The 20,526-nt window shown below is 40.8% G+C and overlaps 1 long non-coding RNA gene across 3 annotated transcripts in view; it reads left to right on the forward strand.

Annotated features, from left to right (window-relative positions):
* Positions 1 to 20,526, forward strand: part of LOC307044900 — a 43,436-nt gene that overhangs the window by 18,449 nt on the left and 4,461 nt on the right. For 2 of the 3 annotated variants that reach the window (XR_013809735.1, XR_013809736.1), the window contains exon 2: positions 17,806 to 17,928. This is a non-coding gene — a long non-coding RNA (uncharacterized lncRNA). Of the gene's footprint in view, positions 1 to 14,490; positions 14,609 to 17,805; positions 17,929 to 20,526 lie in introns of those variants that run through there. The other variant, XR_013809737.1, reaches the window with a different exon arrangement.

The raw sequence follows: 20,526 nt of genomic DNA on the forward strand, positions 1-20,526 counted from the left end.
GGAGTGCAGTGTCAGTGTCATTGTCATCCAACACGTTGCTGTGTTTTGCTGTTGACAGGGAGGCGCTCTCCTATGCTGTATTTTTTTTTTTCTTGGGATTTTTTGTTTTACCACACGAGATGTTTTGACTCAACGTTGAGCCAGGGGACAAGCCTGCGGCAAGACCACTGTACGAGGCTCACTGGGAATAGCACCGGTCCTCCCCATCTACCGTCATGTTGGCACACACACACACACACACACACACACACACACACACACACACACACACACACACACACACACACACACACACACACACACACACACACACACACACACACACACACACACACACACACACACACACACACACACACACACACACACACACACACACACACACACACACACACACACAGTTTTATAGTATAAGTGGCTGATGAACTATATTTTGACGTCCAGTTAGTATATCTTTGAACGCAATAAAAACCTAAAATATGAACAACAGCAGAAAACAAAATGCATATTGGCTTAGAAACTACACACCCAACTTTATAAAAGTGCAGAAACACTTGCATTTAACATATACACATTAAATGCTAGCACACGGTAATATAGCTTGAAGAAAGTGGTTGGGAATCGGCCTATGACATCCAATTTATCTTTTTTTGGAGCGTCACGCATACAAACTGCAAATACAAACAAAAACAAGAAAACCAAATGCATATTGACGTACAAACCACACACATACCTTTCCTCAAAACAAAGAAAGACATGAAAATAAGTGGTTGTTAATCTACGTAAGATGTTAAATTTGTATTTTTTTGGAGTGCTATGCAATAAAGAATACAAATATGAACTAAAAAGGTAATCCTAATGCATTTACACTTAAAAACTGTACACACAACTTCCCTTAAAGCACATAAATACTATGATTCTAAACATGTACACACATTAAATACTACACACACTGTAATGTAGGTTTGTAATCTACCTATGATGCCCAATTGGTATTGTTGAAAAATAGACCAAAAAAGGAAAATCAAATGCATATTGACATAAAAACTGCACACACACTTTCCCTCACAGCACAGAAACCGAGCATCTAACACTAACATGTTTGGAGTGTCACGCAAGAGTAACAAAAAATGTGGACAAAAACCAAATGCATATTTACTTATTAACTGCACACACACCTTCCCTAAATGCACGGAAACCCTCTATGCTGTATTTCATTCTGGAGGCCTCTCATCACGCCTGGCACACAGGCAGGTCCGATCTGCTTTTAATGACCCTCCTGGGAACCCTTACATGATGGGCCAGCTTAGCCAGCGTGTCCAGGTGCAGCAACATAAGCATTTCATTAAAAATTGAAGCAAAGTTTTTGTAGAAAAAAAGCCCTCTTATCGGCACGGGTTAAAAAGAAGAAGAGAAAACGCGTTGACAAAAAAAAGAGAGACGTTTTGGCACAGGTCCAAAACGTCATGTATGTGAGCTTCTTCTTCTTGTCTGTCTCTTTGCCTCCCTCCCACCCCTGTCTCCCCCTCCTCTCTCTAATCACACTCTGACTTTACTTGACCTTTCTGTGGCTAATTAGTCAGCTTGTAGAAAAGGATTGTGGGTAGTATATCTCTAGCGAAGATGATGGCAATGGCGATGGCGATGCTCCGGTCTTTTTTACAACTTGCAAATAAGCCGGTGATTAAATTAGGGAAGACTTTTTGCACTCCTTCCCCCTCAAATACACAAACTATAAAACATTGGGGTTGTGGTGACCTCAGAATTGCCAGCACGAGAAATTGGTTAGATATTTTCCTTAATCTATTTACACTTTTATTGTATTGTATATGATCACACTAATAATGGCACTAATTTGGTAGCACCCTATAACACATTCTTTATTAAAACTGAATGTATGATGCTGCTGAAATAATTAAACTAATGCCAGTTATTCATCTCATGGGAGAAATCATAGTTGATTGTTGTAGTGAGTGGGTGGAAGAGCGCTGAAAAATAAAATGTTTTATTACTTTTTTCTGTCAGATATGTTTTTGTATTCCTGCACACATGCATGCAAATACATATGTGAGTGTGTGTGTGCGTGAACAGCTGGATATGACTCAAAGTCCTGAGCTGATGGCGGTTCTTGGCGTGTTGACGTGTGCCTTCAGGTGCAGAGTGTTCTCCATTTCACGCATAAAGGAGTTAGCCCGCGCACATGTACACACACATATGGTACGTACACACACAGGGACAAGGTAAGAGCATGCAAAACATCCGGCTACATACACAGACACGCCGGGTAAGAAGCGGTAAAAGCAGGTGTGTGTGTGTGTGTGTGTGTGTGTGTGTGTGTGTGTCAGATGCTCAAAGTGAATCCTGTGTGATTGACTGTGTCTGATGTTTCAGTGTCTGTTGCCTCATTATTCCAACTTACATATGATGCTTTTGAGAATAATAATCATCCTTTAGCTGTGAAAATGAACATTTGGGAACACTTCAATCATGTTCCGGTGTTTCAGGATTTACAGTATATAGCTCATAATAATCATAAATAAGCTTATATATCAGGTTTATCATTGTGCTTATAATGGTTCTGTGTGGTATGCTACTGTGGTAGTGGTATACGTATGTGCCACATGTAATACATTACAAGAAGTAACGACACACTGCACAATGCATTATGAACATGTAGATTTAAAAGGCTCAGGGGGAGTTTAAATGTAAAATTAAAACCATTATTAAATACAAGTTATTACAATTGTTAATCTTACGTGTTGAAATGTGACAATTTATAGGCCATTATAATAAAAAAGGATACAAGAAAATTAGGGGGCTTTAAAACCGATTAATAAAAGCTTTGTTATTCTTGTTAAAATGTTAAAACTTCAGGTGAAGTGTTGGGGGGACGGTGGAACACATTTCTAATATCCTGGCTACAGCCCTGTGATGATGGCTTATTGTTCCGATTTGTTCATATACTTTGATGCAAAATGGATAGGCTAATGACTAATATATCAGTATAAACGTTTTCATCCCTGTCTATATTAATATTCCTTTGAAAATAATTCAATTAGTACATGAGTATTATCCTTCTAAATTGTATTACAGGATCCAGGGCCGTCCCTGGCCAACTTGAGGCCCCACGCAAAGTTAGATGATGAGGCCCTCTGTTTCGCGAGCGTCGGGGGGGGGGGGCCGTACCGTGCCACACTAATTATGCATAAGCGCATAGGTGCGCCGCTTTTGCGGCTCAGTTGAGGCTCCCCCCGCAAGATGAGCCCCCCCCGGCGAGGGCAGTCAGGAGAGACAGCCCTGATAGGGTCGCTGTAATTTATTTTTCATGCGACTTACTCTTCATTACGTAGTATAAAGTTTATTTTTATTTAAGTTGTAATATTTGGCTTACTTTCAACACTATATATAACTACAGACTATCTTGTCATATTTGTTTGATCATATAGCTATACCAGGTACTTTTGCGGCTGTCACGTGAAAGTTTAAAAACGTTTTCGTATGACATCTCATCAGAGGTTTATTATGCTAGTAATTTATTAGAGAGAAAAACACACTTTTTTTAACATCATTTTGTATAGTAAAAATCCTTTTTTAACTCACTTATATCCCATTTTTCATTTAGTGACTGGTTATTTTTAGACTTGACCCCTGGATCACTGACTTTCAGTATTTTATTTTTTAAGGTTATACGTACTATTCCAGCATTAGATCACATTGCCGTTGATGATTTTATTTACTGCCCTCCTTCATCGCACTGCATTGATCATCCACCCAGCAACCAGTGGAGCATTCTGCGCTTCTCATTCCAGAACTGCTGCACTGTTCCATCAAATCCCTATTCATCTCCTCCCAGCCTCTGACACCTCAAACAAACAAAATGCATTTTCAGTTTCTCATCCCAGCACACAAGGAAATACCTGCTATTCTCCATCAAGCATGCATCCATTAACTGTCGATGTGAGGAGAAAGGACAATCTATAGTTTGGAGGATTTATTTAATTTACATCCATAATTGCTTGCAATTTACAAACTCATTATTTTACAATTTAGTGCATTTAACAGCAGCTGGAGGGCAGATAATGGTGGGGCTACAGGGGGCTACCACGGGCCCCAGATGGACCACGAACATGATGCAAAGCATTGGAATCATCACATGCATGGGCCTGATGTTTGAAAAGTCAGATTTCAGTGCATGAACAATAATGAAGATACAACAAGTTGATACCAGGAAAAGCAGCCTCTAGTAATGCAGTGATGGGGATAATGTGCAATATATCAGCACTGATTAATTCATACAACATCAACTAACATATGGCATGGATTCTTTAAAGTAAATTATGATAAAAATATTATTTGAAACCCTAAAATAGTTTCTTACAAATACATTTACATGCCTGTATAAATCGTAATATACATGTCATATATTGCAATACAATGTGCACATTTTTTAATTGAGTTATGTTTCAATATTTTCTTTTTTATTACACATACTTTCTTTAACTTTACATTTATATACATATTTTATTTGTAATTGTTATGACACATACTTACTTTGTCTTTACATTCATAAATGTATTTTAATTGTACTTTCTATTATATTTTTAATTCATCTTTCAAGTGGAGCAACTGTCAAGAAAACAGGATAATCTCCCCAGGATAAATAAAGCATTTCGAATGTTTTCTTTGATAATGAGTTTGCTCTGATTTCCTCAGATTACAATAACCCTCAGCGCTGCGACACCAGTCACTAGCTGGAACTTCTGAGAAATGTAAGGCACGTTCGAACTTTCTGGCTCAGTCCAACGATTCTGTGAAACCGCTTCAGTCACCGACACTTTGAAGGAGACAGAGCCATACCGCCTTTGTGCTTTTATTACATTTGGCATGTCCACAAGAGCCCATGAAAGAGTTCTCTCTTGCAGCAAAGGTGGGCGGCACGCAGCTTTTTTTAGGCCCTTTTCCGATTTGGGCTTGATCTGCCGACATGACGGCCTTGTTAAGCTCTAATAAAGTCCACAGATTTTTTTTCCGCGTATGATGCTGAACTTAAAGTGTGAGGAGTGTGTATGCTGGCCTCTCCCTTCCTCTACTCTCATAACTGATTGTTTACTGAGTGCTTTCCACCTTTTTTTCCCTGAGCCTGTAAGTATACAATTTTAATTAGGAACACTGACAGGTCTGGCGCATGATCCACAGCCTTGCATTCATCACAGGGAAAAAAAGGGTGGAAGAAAGAAAGACAGCAAGAGAGAGGGGGAGACTTTCTCATCTCTCTCTACTTCCACATCTCTACCCCCCCCCTTACACCCTCTCCTGATGCGAGCACCGGACTTGAGCAGCAGGTGCCATATTACTGTGTACAGAAAAGCAATTAGGCAGCATATTGGATGAATGAGGAGTGCATTAATATTAGCAAGTGCATTTGTCAGTGGCGTTTGATGCGAGTCCTTTTCTTTTCTTTCTGCAACATTAAGATTGTGGCGCTCATAAATTCACTGCTTAAACCACCATCTGCTGCGCTGTCAGCCCACACCGAGGAGAGGAGGAAGAGGGGAGCCATTTATTCCCTTCTGTCTCCCTCACTGGGGAAGGAGAGTGAAAGACAGATAGATAAGAAGAAAATGCATTTGTTCCCTCCCTTTCTTTGCCTTTCTTTTTTCTCCCCCCGGTTCCACAGGGAATGAGTGTGTATTAGGATTTATGGAGATGCTTGGCGCACACCAAGCGACAATGCTCTTAAATCTGGCTCCTTTTCCTTTTGTCTGGAGTGCTACCTTCTGCTTACTGACACATGCGTAGACACATCGCTCCTCATTGTGCTCAATGAGGAGATACATGTGTACGTGTGCGCCAATTCAAACAAGGAAAGAGAATAAGTAACAATAAACAGGTGGTTCTGGGATCATAACTAAGCGCAGTGTGTGGCTAAGGTTGTGCTTCTTCTTGACCTTTGTCTCATTCTTCTGGTACATTTATTCTCTGTTTCAAAGAGCAGAGCTGTTAAATAAAGGATAATGTTGGGGAATGTTTTATATGGTTATTTTTGGCTGGCCATTTTCGTTTATAGACCAAAAGCAACAATGTATTTCTCCTACTAACAAGGTCAGGAGTTTTACTTTTCAAATGTGTTCCGTTACAATGAGTCAAAATGTTAGTAACCTTATCTGAGGACCACTATTTAAAAGTCATGTAACATGATTACTTTCCGTTACTGTTGATACCTGAATATCAGTGTATTGTGTAAGACAACAGACAAATGTAACCTTAGAAAAATAAGAAAATATTTAGTATAAAAAGTGTGCTCTGCTCAGAGATTTTATTGATAGTAAACCTGCCTTTCATTCAGCATATTCAGGCAGTAGTCTATACACCAACACTGAAACACATGAGCACATACTACAGTTTAAAAAAACAGAAATAAAAACTGAGCTGACAGAAAATGCTCTGTTTTAGTTTAATACACCCAGTTAAGCTCACACACACTATTGTATGAACATATAGGTTCACCTACTGAATTAAAAACAGAACAAATGAACCAAAGAAAGTCAAAACCACAAAGCAGATTCAGGCAGTAGGCGTATAGATTCACACTTAAAGTAGGGATGCACGATATTGGTTTTTTGAAACCGATACCGATAACTTCCTGCTTCTCAAGACCGATACCGATACCGATAACCGATAATAATATTATATCAGTGACGTGCGGTGAGCTTCATGGCTGGTGAGGCACTGACTCTTTCAGAGTCAGATTTACAAATATTATATTTTGACCTTAATCAAAATATTCGGATATTTTCAAAAGCTTTTTTAGTCTGATGCTTCGATTCATTTTAAACAGACCGTTCAACAAAAGGATACCCAAAATCTAAATATTGGATTGTTCTTTCTTAGTTCGATCCCATTTTCATTACAATTGTGGTCTTACCTTGACTCGAAGATTAAGTCCATGCTCTCCTTCTGGACAACAATCTCTATTAGTTTTTTGTAAAAATCCTCCTTATCTTCCTGTAGTTTCAAAAGTCTAGTTTGTTGTTTGTGTCTACCGTCTCTGCGTAGAATAACAGTAGCAACAAGAGCCTGTGGGCTCACGTGCGCCCCCTTCAGTGCGGCAGAGGTTATGGCTGCCTCTCCTGCTGCTTTTTTCATTGCCGTTATATGATGAGACCAGCGAGACTAAATATCATACAGTATACGTTAAATAAGTTATTTAGAGACTATGGATGGCGAGGATAAATGTAATAAAGGGATCTACAAACATTACATTGGTGACCTACAGTGAGATGGTAACAGGCATGCGCTTAGGGCCCGCTTTCCAGCCAGTTTCTGTGGGCTGACACATTCTGAGGTGAGGCAGAGCTCACCTCACCCCACAGTAACTGGCTTGAGCGCGCTCACAAAATAAGTGCCCGCGCTAAATTAGCGCCCGCGCTCCAGGAAGTTACTGTGGGTTTACGAGAGGCAGAGCTCATCCCTGCCTCACTTATAATCGCTACCCGTAGTTGTAGCGGAGCTCGGCAAATTTGCTGATTTTGACTTTAAAAAGCGATTGGAATCATACATTAATCACACTTACATCATAGATCAGTGGAGACATTTTATTATTATTTAGTTTTTCTTTAGTTGTTTTTCCGTTACATTGGAGTATGACAGGTGAGGCTCTGCCTCCCCTGACTGCACGTCGCTGCATTATATATATATGTATATATATATATATATATATATGTATATATATATATATATATTAAATGTACCTGTAGTTTTTTCCTCGTTTTAGCCCTGGGGTCGTCTCTGGCAAACTTCTTGCCTTTTTCAAAAGCCTCGTCGATAGGTAAAGCCCCGGTGCCTTTGCAGCTGGCTTTGGATTCGCCGCTAGTTTAGCAGCGCAGGGTCTTCGTACGTTTTTAACACACCATCGTAGCGATGGCGATGTTTCAGGTTGGAAGTATTATAGCTCGTTGCCTTTTTCCCTCCTCGTGGAGCTTCTGCATTGCATTTGTTAATACAAATAGCAAGCGAACTATCTAACTCTGAAACTTTGAAATAGTCCCATACTACCGACGACATGTTTGTTTACTGTCCCGGCTTCACGGCCGCTCACCATTTACGTCACAGCCAGGCATGACTTAGGGAGCGCTGGATTTGTGAAAAACTCACTTCTTCCTAAACCACTAATACCACAGTACTGGCAAAACGGGAGGAGCTGAGTGAAAAACAAGCGCCCCTCATCCCAATCCACCCACACCGCAGTATTTTTTCCTTTTTTTTACCCCAAAAATATATTGTATATTATCGGGGCTATTAATACTTTTATCGGGTTTATTGGGATGACGTCATAATTCCTAATACCGATAATTATCGTGCACCACTAATTTAAAGTATTAGCCTACAGATGTTACAAACATCTATGTCTCTTTTCATGTAACTAAGGGAAGACAGTTACCTTTTTTGTATCCTGATTACATAGTACCAATAAATGTAATCCATTACTCCCCAAGCCTGCCTACTTACTAGTATAGCCTTAGTAGTTTATTCCTCCTGTTCCTTAATTACACACACTCTGTAATAGATTTTGGGTCAGACCTAATTAAAATGTCTTGCCACCATAATGACTTTGTCCAACATGTGTGTGCGCCTAGCTTTTTTTCCCCCCTATATATTTGTTACCCTCTTTTAATATTTAAGCAGGAATCAATGTACTTGAAGCTCATTCAGGGGACTAGATGACAGCAAAAATATGAAATAGAATACATCTTATTATTGACATCTCCTGACCTCTGTATTTTGGTGGATATTGGAGATATTTTTTAAATGTACATCTAAGACATGCGGTAGTTTATCAGATTACGTGTCACAGGGACTGCGGCACACTGATTGATTTGTAACCAGACTTCCATTTCGACACTACTACTGCACGTCTTCATCATTCATCAGTGTTATGTCTTTGTCCATTTTGACTCTGATGAAGCTGCAGCAGTGTCAATGCATTTTGCACTTTTCTTTCTTTTTTTGCTGATTTCATTATCCCTTATTTAGTTATTGATGCAATAATTGATGTAGAAGCAGCTGGCTTGGGGAGCAATGGATTACTTGTAACAGGATTACGTAATCAGGACAAGAGAAAGTATTCCCTTACAGTTACATTAAAAAAAAGCTGTATCGGATTACTGTTACATCTCTAGAAATTGTGGATTACTACCATGAGAGGAGGTATGTGGCAATCTGTAAACAGATGTTATCATGTGGTATAGAGGCCCATCATAGATTGTAATATTACCAAATAAAGTGGTACTACTAAAGGACAAAATAAATCAGTGTGCTCTATACCCTTTTAAAAAAAACTTGGTAGTGGTGGTGGGTGATGTTGGGGTGGATGCACTACCAGGCGCCGGTGCATCATTGCATAAACCTATTATCAGATGCATTGTGTTGAAGTATTTTTAGAGGCGAGGGAGGAGAAGGCATCTCTGGCTGCTCTGGTGCCGGCAAACGCTCGGCATTTTGCCGCCGTGTTGTTGCCTTCTCCGGGGGCAATCGTTTAAGTGTCACGGTACCTCTGGGTGTTGTGTGTGTGTAGGGGAGGGTGACAATAACTCTCCCTACCACCCCCACCCCTTTCTCTCTCAACCCCCCCATTAAAAAATAGAAAAAAGAAAGAAGACAGAAAAGTGTCACTGGAAGATTACTGTCACACCGCTGTCACCGTGACGATGCCCCGCGGGCAGTACGGGGGCGGGAATTGGCGGGGGTCGGGTGGTTGGAGATGGGAGGTGGGGGCATTTAAGCACCACTCCCCTTTCTATGTCTACCCCTCTCTCTTTCTCTCTCTCTCTCTTGCTTTCCTTGGTGATTAGCTCGCCCTGTGGTGAGCGCTAAGCGGCCTAATCTGCAACTGTGAGGTGGTGGGTGTAGAGAAGCAGGAAGAGTCACTATCTAGGGCAAGAAACAACACACACATATAGGAACACTCATTCAGTACACAAGGAATAATTATTAGAGTGTTCTGACTTTGCTTTTGCATGATCTGCAGAGCTTTTACATTATCGTTGGAATTGCAGCTGTGTTTTATTGTATAATAAATGCTTTCAAACAAAATTATCTTGACGTGCCCTTTGCATACTGCTTTGATAACACTGCTTCAGAGCAACAGTCACTGCAATAAAGTTTACAATTCAATGAATTACACCTTGGGTCAGTTGGCATGAAATTGCCCAGTGAAGCTTGATAATATACACGGATACTTTTCTGAAAGTCTTGCAAAGGAGACTAGAAACAAGTGGATTTGAAGGAAGTGTAATGCATTACACCCAAACTCCTCAAAATGTTTTATACATACACATTAGATAAGGTTAATCACCTGTTTTGGTATTTTGACCAGACGTGTTTCAGCACATGCAAATAAGTAGCTAATGTTAAAGTCTAGGTAAATAATTAACTTTCATATTTAATTTGGGTCTTATTCCTCTAGCCCATCATTCAGATCAGTGTTAATAATACAGTCCGACCTAAATTACTTCTGGGGATCTGGGAACAGGGTGACGTCGCCAAAAAAAAGTAGATCAGTAAAACATACAGAAAACATTCCTGCAATCAGGTATAAAACAAACCAAAGATTGCTTATTTAAAAGACACACACAAAAAAATCAAGTTTTAACCCAAACCGTGTAATCTTGACCCGTTTTTCTGTGAGTATGACTGTATTAGGTTTGGGGTGTCCAGTCCAAATGTATGCTATCAGTACCCAACTGATCCCCTGGAAAGTAATTAAATACATTTTACAAGTAGGCCTACCGTATTATTTTGAAGTAGCTTTACTCTATGAGTAATTTGATTTCCTGTCTCCTCTTCATGTATGACAATAAAAGTTACTATATAGGTTCATATCATTGGTATAAACAATTAGTCAACTCGTGAATTATGATTTTATGGATTACGATATCTGGCAGTAAATAATAGTCAACAATGTTCAGGCAAAACACAAATACACAATAGAAGAAGGGGTGGGGGGACTACAGTGTTATTTTATTTGTATGATGTGTTTCTATTGAACACATAGTGAAACCATAGGAAGATATGCATGCAAATGATCTAGCATTATTCCAATAATAACATACTTTAATTAATATATATATATATATATTTTCCATAATCCTGATGGATTCTTTATATTAGACCTTATTCACCCGGGCATTAATATCTGAATATCTTGGGACCAATAGTGTGTTTCTTGGGGGAAATCCTCCTGATTTACCGGAGTGAGCTCTCCCAGAGTGATTTTCATCAGCATGGCTCCCTGCCATGTAGTTTCATCCATTCCACTCATCTGGATGCCATCACAGGCATATGGGCACTATATTGTGTCGACTGTACGGCCGTGTTGTGTATTCAGCATTTTGCAAGTGTAGTGTGCATGAGTCCCTCTGGGCTGCATACCTCTGACACCCTCAGAGTGTGTAGTCAGCCACACATGCAGATGTACTTTCTAGGCACACGCACTCTTTTTTATAAACTTAAGTCAGCCGTGCAAGAGCCCGACATCTGCCTTAAATCATAACTGATCAGTCTCCCCAATCAACCATTCTGGCCCGGTCCATTTCCTGACCCAGCTCCTCGTCTCTCTCCTCGCTATTAGTCAAAGCCTTCTTTTTAAACAATCCTTCTCCAAACACTACTGCTGCCAGGTTTTTCAGCCTGCGTAGATTTAGCTGCCTTGTCAGTAGCGCTGCTGTCCTAATCTCTATCACAGCCTCAACTCTGGCCTCAAGGAACGATCAGACAGAGAAAAAGGGAGAGAAGTAGATATTGTGCCAGAATCGCCTCTTTTTTTCCCTCATATAAGCGAATGTGTAACGTGGCAAAGGCCCAGTGCAGACCTACCCGCAAGATGTTTATGACTAAAAAGCTGCAGCCCTCCCATGGTCCTTTGAAAGGGAAAGAGTTGGGTGGGAGTAGGGGGTGAGAGAGGGGAGGCAGGCAGACTTGGCACAACACTCCTTTTAGTGTTCTGAATGTGCCAGGGTCCCTTTCACCTCCCTCCAGCCCCTATGTACCTTTATTTTCTTTGTCTTTTCATCTTTGATATCGTTTTTTTACTTCCTCCTAATGGCTAGTGGCTTGTCATAAAGTAGGCTAATTTATGAAAGCTCTGCAGTGCTGGTCTGAGATTTTAAGGATCACATTAGGAGCATGTGCTTACGTCTGGGTAGTATAAAGCGTGTGATTATTCTCTCAGCTTTGAGTCAGTACTGTACTGCCTTACTTTATATACACCAGGTTTCTTAGGTTACAAGGATACTGAAAACGACAAGATTTAAAAAATGTTTTTCATGTTTCTGCAGTGGTTTTAGTGATACTTTTAACCCCCTTATCAGTCCAAAAGACTGTATTGTCTAAAACAGGGGTCGGCAACCCCTGGCACGCGTGCCAGCATTGGCACGCGGAACCGTAACCAGTGGCACAGTAGGAATAAGTGGAATAAGTGTGCAAAATATTTAAATTGTATTTTCGGATCCTGAACGAGACCGCCGCCAGAGCGCTTCTCCCCGTTACCTGCGGAAGGAAGCCATGCACGCAACGCAGCCCCGCTCTCTTTACTCCAGGTGACTTTCTGCCGCTTTCCTCCGTGGTGCAGTGCTGATCGTTTCACGGATCGGAGGAAAGCACTTCACAAATTGCAGTAACCATAAGGAGCAAATGCCGCAGTTTTTGCGTGGCTGTGTATTTAGTTGAAAGCAGTGGCGATCTGCTCATCTCTCATCGAAATAATATGCTACAAAGGGGGCGGACTGGCCATCTGTGTGTTGAACTTTCCTGTCGGCTCCCAGACCGAAGTCAAGGAGGGCAGAAGCAACAAGCTTCAGACCCACTTTAGCTTAAATGACTGGAGAGAGGTGAGCTCTTCTTGGGAGGCCGTTGCATTTATTTAGCTGTTCTTCTGTTTCACAAAATACATCACAGACCTCTGTTTTTCTGCTTTCCCGTTTCACTTCCAGAAACATACACACGCTCGCTCACTAGTGATGTGTCGGCACATTATGCAATGTGCAATGTGCACATTACCCTGCTTATTACATGGCCACATTCTCAACAAAGTAACGACATGACTCCCAATATTAATCTAAATGCTTTTATTGATTTAGAAAATGATTTTATTGATTTAAAAAATAGTTGTATGTATTTTTTTTAATTGACATGCATCCGCTAAAGAAAAATAGTCCGTTGTTACTGTTCGAACTAACAACGGCAGGAACTGCTTCGATAGTGCTTTTGAGGAACTTTTTGATTACAGATTTGAAAACATCGTTGCTTGCTTTAAAAGTAGCACAATTCATTATGTCAAACCTTGGAAAGTAGGCCTATCTAGATATCCCTGCCCTAATGCCAAAGTAAATATCAACTGAATATGTGTCGCCGTTTGATGTCTATGTCTGGACCACTGCGTAAAAAGGAGGGTTTCTGCCCCGTTGATTCTCTTCTTACTTCTATAAGAATAAAACACGGAGGAGGGAGATCTCTTTTTCTCCCCCTCTTCTGAGACCCCAGCAGCTGATCTCAGAGCACGCTCCCGTCTCCTGCAGGGGGGCGTGGTCAGCTGCAGCTCAAAGAATCGGCCTTTTCTTTAAATATAATTTTAAAATGTCGATACAGTAGCCCCTTTTTAAATAGTTTTTATAGGTGTTGCTATCTGTTTTGTGTAGCGTGGTTCTATAAGCAAGTCATTGCATTCTTTGGTTGGTATCAGAGAGTTACAAGGGTCTGTAAATGCAATGAAAACATTTGGCCACAGCAAATCATTTATATTAAACATGTAATTTTTACTTTTGAATACTTCAGTAAAGAGGATGTATTGATTAATGTAAGTTATATATATGTACACATAGGCCTATACACATCAAAACAGGGCTACATTTGATTTAATCATAAAAGGTATAATGTGGTAAACTGAAGAGCCGTTTGGGAGCCGAAAGAGCCGGAATTCCCATCACTATCGCTCACTGTCGCTCTACCATCCACAAACACATGCACAAGCCACACCCCTCTCTCTCTATCTCTATCTCTTAAAGGGACAGCGATCTCATCTCACCCTGCATGACTCGACGCGACCCTAATATCATAACATGTGTGCTCTGGAGAATCACAGAACGGACCATCGTCCTTATTATTATGCCGTTTAAACCAATTACTTACATTTGTTTGCTAAATTCGGCATCGTGTATGTTGCGACACTGCTTCCCCGCAGCGAGGCTCGCCCGCCCTCCTGCTGATAGTTGACGAGCGTCAAGCTCCTCAACCCCCCCCCCCCCCCCCGTTGATAATTCTCGATAGTTGGCACGCTGATAACCATTTTTTTTTAAATGGCACTTCATATCAAAAAGGTTGCCGAGCCCTGGTCTAAAACAATAAACTAATGTCACACTCAACTATCTTTAACTACACTATATTTTTAATTGCTATTGGATTGTGACCGAATGCATTTTTTTTACCCGAAATTTGGGAAATATTGGCAAGTAAACAGAACATGGTCCTAACTCCCTCACGCAAGTATGCAGTGCAATCATTTTGCTGAGACAATGATGTTATTACCGGAAATCACCATCTTGGCTGAACTCTGGTGATTACATTTACAAAACAGCTTTTTCTTCATTTAAACACTTCTCTTAGTATACTGCTATTTCATACACGTTGAAAATAAGCTCAATGTGTGAATTTTGACCATGAGTTTCACCGAAAGTAACGATCACTGCTGTTAGCTAGCTAGCAATGCTAACGTTGTCTCAGATTGAATGAGGCTTCTGAGCCCTGAACAAAAGTGATACTAGCTGCTGTTAGCTAGCTAGCAACGTTATCGTCCGCACTAGCATAGCATTAGCTCAATTAACCTGATAAAATGTGGTTAAAACAGTGGCTTTTTTTCGACACTTGTATAGTTGTACATGTAGCAAACATAGAAAAATAACAATGTATTACTTAGTTTTACATTGTATGTCAATTACAAAAACCTCCTCAATACTATGGGTGGAACACAAACCTCTGGGCACATCGCTCTTTTCATCAAAATGTGAAATATGCATTGTGCATACATTTTTTGCTTTGTTAAAAACACTTAGTTGACTGCTCGGAAAGAGTACGTTTAAAGTCTGATGTTTTTCTGACCAATCCCTCCCCCCAACTTTTTCCTTACATGGATTTTCGGCGTCGATAGATGTCAATAGATGTCTGGCCGTCGATGAGCATCCTGTCGCCCTACTCAGATTGGTGTGTCCTGCACCGTCGTGTCTTTTCAGCCGTGCCAACACCTTCCGCCGCCGCCAAAAGCCGTCGGCAAAAGAAATCACTCTGATTGGCTGTTCAGCTAGCGAATCAGTGCATGAGAAGCGAAACGGAAGTGAGGGACCCAAAAAAACTATTAAGAAGGCAAATCTGAGATTTCATTTAACTCCACCTCTCGACACAGGTTCGGGAAAGCCCATGAGCTTCTTGCTGTAGAGTGAAAATGGAATGCACACGCTATTTGTTGTTTGTTTATATCACGCAGTCTGTTCTTCTTCTCTCGGTTATCACGCAGTCTGTCTTCCGGTTGTTGCCTCTTTTGAATGACGAATACACACTACCACCGCCTGCTGGTAAGGAGAGTTATTGCCACTCACGATTGCGTGTACGTGCTTCTTGGCTGTCGGCTGAAGTCTTTGCGGTGTGTTCCAGTGCGACTGTTGGCCAAGACGCAGGAGACGTGAGGCGAAAAACAATCGGGTCCGTCGGGACGTGTTCTTTGGTGTCAGTTTGGTGTGTCTGGGCCTTTACAACACTTTCTGACTTTGCACCAGCGGTAATTATGCTGTTGTTCTTTTTGGGTCAACAGTCTCTGAAGTTCCCAGTTTGTCAAACTCAAAGCTAGCTATCCCAATGAATCGAGTAAATCATGACAAATTTCCAGCTTTAATGTGTTCAGATATTATTTAGAAAAATGACCGGGAACGTAACCCGTTATTTTGTGCCAACAATTTCTAAATTATAAATAGTTTTAAAACAAATCGCAAGAAGTGCAGCAAAAGTCAAGGCCGCAGACTCGTCGAATTATACTGTCACAGAGCAGATTCGTGAAGTTGTAATGACTGATTTGAGAGGTTGTAATAACCAAGTTGCAGTTGTAATGGAAAATATATTTAAAAATATATATATATTTTTCTGCAAGTGAATATTTCCTCACTAAGTTAATTTTTTTCCTACAAGCTACAACACTTTTTTTCTTCTTCTGTGACTTTAAATTTGGTTCACAGATACGTGGATATTTTATACAAGTATAAATGTATGTACACAAGCTCAGATTTTTTTCCTGCAAGTGCTCCCATCAGGTTTTACAAGCTCTCGCATTTTGCACCATATCTACCTTCATAGTTGCAGGGCTGATGGGAAACAGGTGGAACTAATAAGGCCAGGACAGACAATCTAAACAGGTGGGAAAACAAACAAAGACAGGAAGTAAAAGCAGACATGACACAGATTGAGGGAACTTCCAAATAAAACAGGAAACAGATAAACTAATGGGATCATGACCGATCACGACACCATAAATAAGCCCTACAGCCGTACAGGACATAAATAATGCATAGAAGCTCAAAACTATTAATACTACTATTAACTTGAAAAAAACCATATAGAACAACATTGATAATGTATATTATTATGGGTTAAGAATTGGGTAAAATGGGGAAATCAGTTCAATCATAGCGCTCTTAAAAGCCTCAATTTGGTAGCCATTTAATATTGTAGCAATGTAGTTTTTAAGACAAATCAATTCACTCAACACGCTTAACTCAAGTGATGAAGAATCTGCCAGTAAGAATACTATATTATAATAAAAGGGAATAATGGGTAGTCCAGGAAGCAGTCAGTAGGCTAGTATGTAGGTTATATGTTACTAAAAACAGGGACGGCAGACTGTATTTTAGTCATGCTCTACGCTTTAAATGGGGATCGGTCCACACTACTTGGGCTATCTCATAGTTAAACCAGTCAAATAAATTCAGATTTACCACCATAAACATATACTAGAGCAACATTATTATTGTCCACGACACAGCAAGGTCATTGCTGAAACACGTCTCACATATTTCCAATCTTACTCAGACGTACACACACTCACACACAGGAGCAGCCCATCCACACCCCGGCGGCCTGCAAGCTCTCAGATATATAATTTTCTTCAAATGGACCTTTTCAGACTAGTTTGCCTGTATCCTCAGTGCCCTTTTTCAATCTGAGCTGCCGACTCATCCTGTCGCGTCCCGTCTTTCACAAATCACACGGCGGCGGGGCCGTGCTCGGAGAGGGACAATTTGTCAGATGTATGCATGACTAAGCAACGGATTCACCATCCATTACACTGACCGGACAGAGGAGAGGGGGAGAAGAGGGGATGGAGGAATTGCATGTGTGAATGTGTCTGTTTGTTCATGCAATCCGATTTAAGACCTTCAGAGAGAGGTCATTTCTGCAAAGTGACCATATTCCTGCTCTTCGTCATTTACACAACTACAATGGTTTGCTCAATGATGAATGGTTTTAGGGTTAATTAAATATACCAAGGTTTGGGGGAATTGGCCCAATGGTCAACTTACGTATTGAAGTATAATGAAGAAAACATATATTTATTTATCCTTGGTTGACCATAGGCTCTAGTTTGAAGACTTTTTGTTATAGCACAATCTGGGTTAAGTGATTTACTGATTAGGCATTGAACCTGTATATTGATGATTGATGATTTCTGCAGTTGCGCCATGTGTTGATTTTTTTCCCTCTGCCTTTTAGGGTTGCTGCTGCTACTGTACATCAATGTCCGCCTGTTAACCACTGGAAAACAAGACATGCTACAAGAATGGACAAGAGTCGAGAGTTCGTCTCCAGATGTAGCAACGGATCCCCTATTTTTTGGTAAGTTTTTAATATCTTGTTCACATCGAGATTTGAACTCAAAGTGTTTTGAGTTTTTCAGTTCTTTTTATAACGCAAAAGAAGCATGAAACTAAGTTGCAGCCAGGGAGTTAGAGTTGCAGAAAAGAGTTTAACCAAATTGGAAATCATTAAAGTCCTTATCTTGCGTAATTTACTGTAGCTGAAAGATCATAGAACTGTTTCAAAATGCATTAACTTGTTGGGTCTTATTCCAGTAACACGTGATATAGATCGAATATCGTTTCCTATTTGCTGTAAATCACTTGTTAATATCGGGAAAATGGGTCAAATTCAGAGGTATCCAGAAAAGTCTGGATTCAAACTTGCCGCTGCTTGGTGCTGTGTCGTGACGTCACGTGTGGTTCCGCGAATCCTGGTGAGTTCAGCCCGTCCCAGCATCACACAGTGTAGCATTGCTGGTATAGCCGCATGTCAACTTTGTGTATCAGTGTTTACAAAATTCATTATTGATTGATATTATAACATATGAATAGCTCTACCAATCTGTGTTGCCGACTCGAGCTGGTGCTGGCGAGGGCGGAGTGACTTCCATGTTTTCAGCTGAGGCCGGTGGTGCACATTCGCGTTTTGCTGGCTCGAACCTATACGGTTCTAGGCCTCTTATTTCTGGTGTAAAAGGCGGCAGAGATCGTTCAGATTCATCGTCACTGCTCGCATCGTCCACACCAAATAATTGTTCTGTCAAATTGTGCCAAATACCCGCGCTATTAGCTTTTTCTGATGCGTAAACATCAACAATATTTGACGCCATTTTTCGTTGTGAACTCTCGCTGGCTGCGCGCATTGGCTGTCGATCCGGACGGCAGCAGGGAGCCAGACAGCGGCAGCCGGGAACCACACGTGACGTCACGAAATGGCCTGCTTCCAGAAGCAAAGTTTTTTTATTGGACCTAATATTTTTCCTTTTTTTACATATTATTCAGTATGAAATAAAGAAACATACATTGACTATCTGTTGCATACACCCCCCAGAAATCAACTGCCAAAAAAAGTTTTTAATGTAAGATAAGGACTTTAAGCTAAACATCTCCTTTACTATGTGCCATTTCTGTGGAAACAGGGACTTCAACATTTATGCTAAATATATTGTGATTCACACTGGATTCCAAGCTAATTTTTCACATGGGCGATCAGATCTCTATTAAAAAACCACACATTTTAAGTTTGCGTTTTTTGCCTAATTTCTTGCGGAAATACTTGCAAAAACATAAATTTTTGTTCATTTACTAATCGGTATAAGTTTCTTGTTATTTCAGCATTAGAAGTTACTGTTGAAGATACAGGATCTTTCTGTGTACGCCAGCCAGAATTGAGCTTCCAAAAAGCTCTGGCATCCCAGCAGCGACCCGCCCTGTCCCCCAGTCCACATCCATTCTCGCTGTTAACTTAATAGTCCTTCAGGGCTGCTATACAACAAGCTAACTGTTGTGTTAGCTATTGCAAGTAGCCAGCTACTGCTCAATTTTTTTTTACAGAAAAGCCTTTGTTGACAAGATACAGAAGAGGATTAGGGCCACATGTGCATTTGTGTGGGGGTGGGGGGGATTGGCGGGTCTGACCAAAAGTGATTTTTCAGAACTTTTCAGAACTTTTCGAGTTCTGAGAATAAGTCAGAATTGTGAGATTAAAGTAAGAATTTTGACTTTTCTAAAGGCCCAAATTAGTTGGGTTTACAAGTAGTACACGTATCATTTATTTTCTATTATGCTTTATAATTTATACAATTTACTAACAATTTATCGCACACACATACAATATTAGTCAAAGATAAGAATTAAATGGGAAAATTATTTAAAATAATTTCTTATTTTTGTGGATTCGTTAGGGTATATGTCATTTAAAGGTCCCATGTCATGGCCATTTCCACTGATCATAATTCCATTGTTGAGGTATATTAAAATAGATTTATATTGTGCAATTTTCCAAACTCAAATTGGTTTCTCATACAGCATCTCTGTAAAGTATGTGTATTCACTCTCTGTCCTAAACGGCTTGTTGGTGCTCCTGCCGCCCCCTCCCTGTGAGCCCAGTGGCCGTCTGCGAGACAGCGAGACACAGTGAAACCCAGCCCGAAACCAGCCCGAACACACACACACACCCGCAGCCTGGCTGGGAGTTTGTGTTTGTGCTCACACACCGACTCACAGCCTTGCCGCGTCCCGCCGTCTCAGGGAGGAGAAATCGGCGGAGCTGCAGCTGAGAAAAGATTGAGTGTGTGTGTGTGAGGCCTAACGGCTCTGTGGACGTAACGTAACAGCTCCACGGATTGGTCCATTTGGAACAACGGGTCCATTTGGGTATGGGCACGTCGCTGTACCCAGGAAGAAAAAGAGAAATCCCCAGCGAGGCATTCTGGGGCAGCATAGACAGGTATTTTCTGTTTAGAGTTTTACTCCCTTCAGGTTGTACTTTGACGGTTTGTGACTGCAGACGGTTACATGCATAAAAACCTTCATGACACACAAGAGGACGGGTAATAACCGGAAAAGCATGACATGGGACCTTTAACATATTGCGGCCAAGTCCAGAATAGCCACCACTTCACACAGACCGCCC

Source organism: Notothenia rossii (genome assembly GCF_949606895.1).
Source record: "Notothenia rossii genome assembly, chromosome: 6".
In the NCBI taxonomy this organism is placed as follows: Eukaryota; Metazoa; Chordata; class Actinopteri; order Perciformes; family Nototheniidae; genus Notothenia; species Notothenia rossii.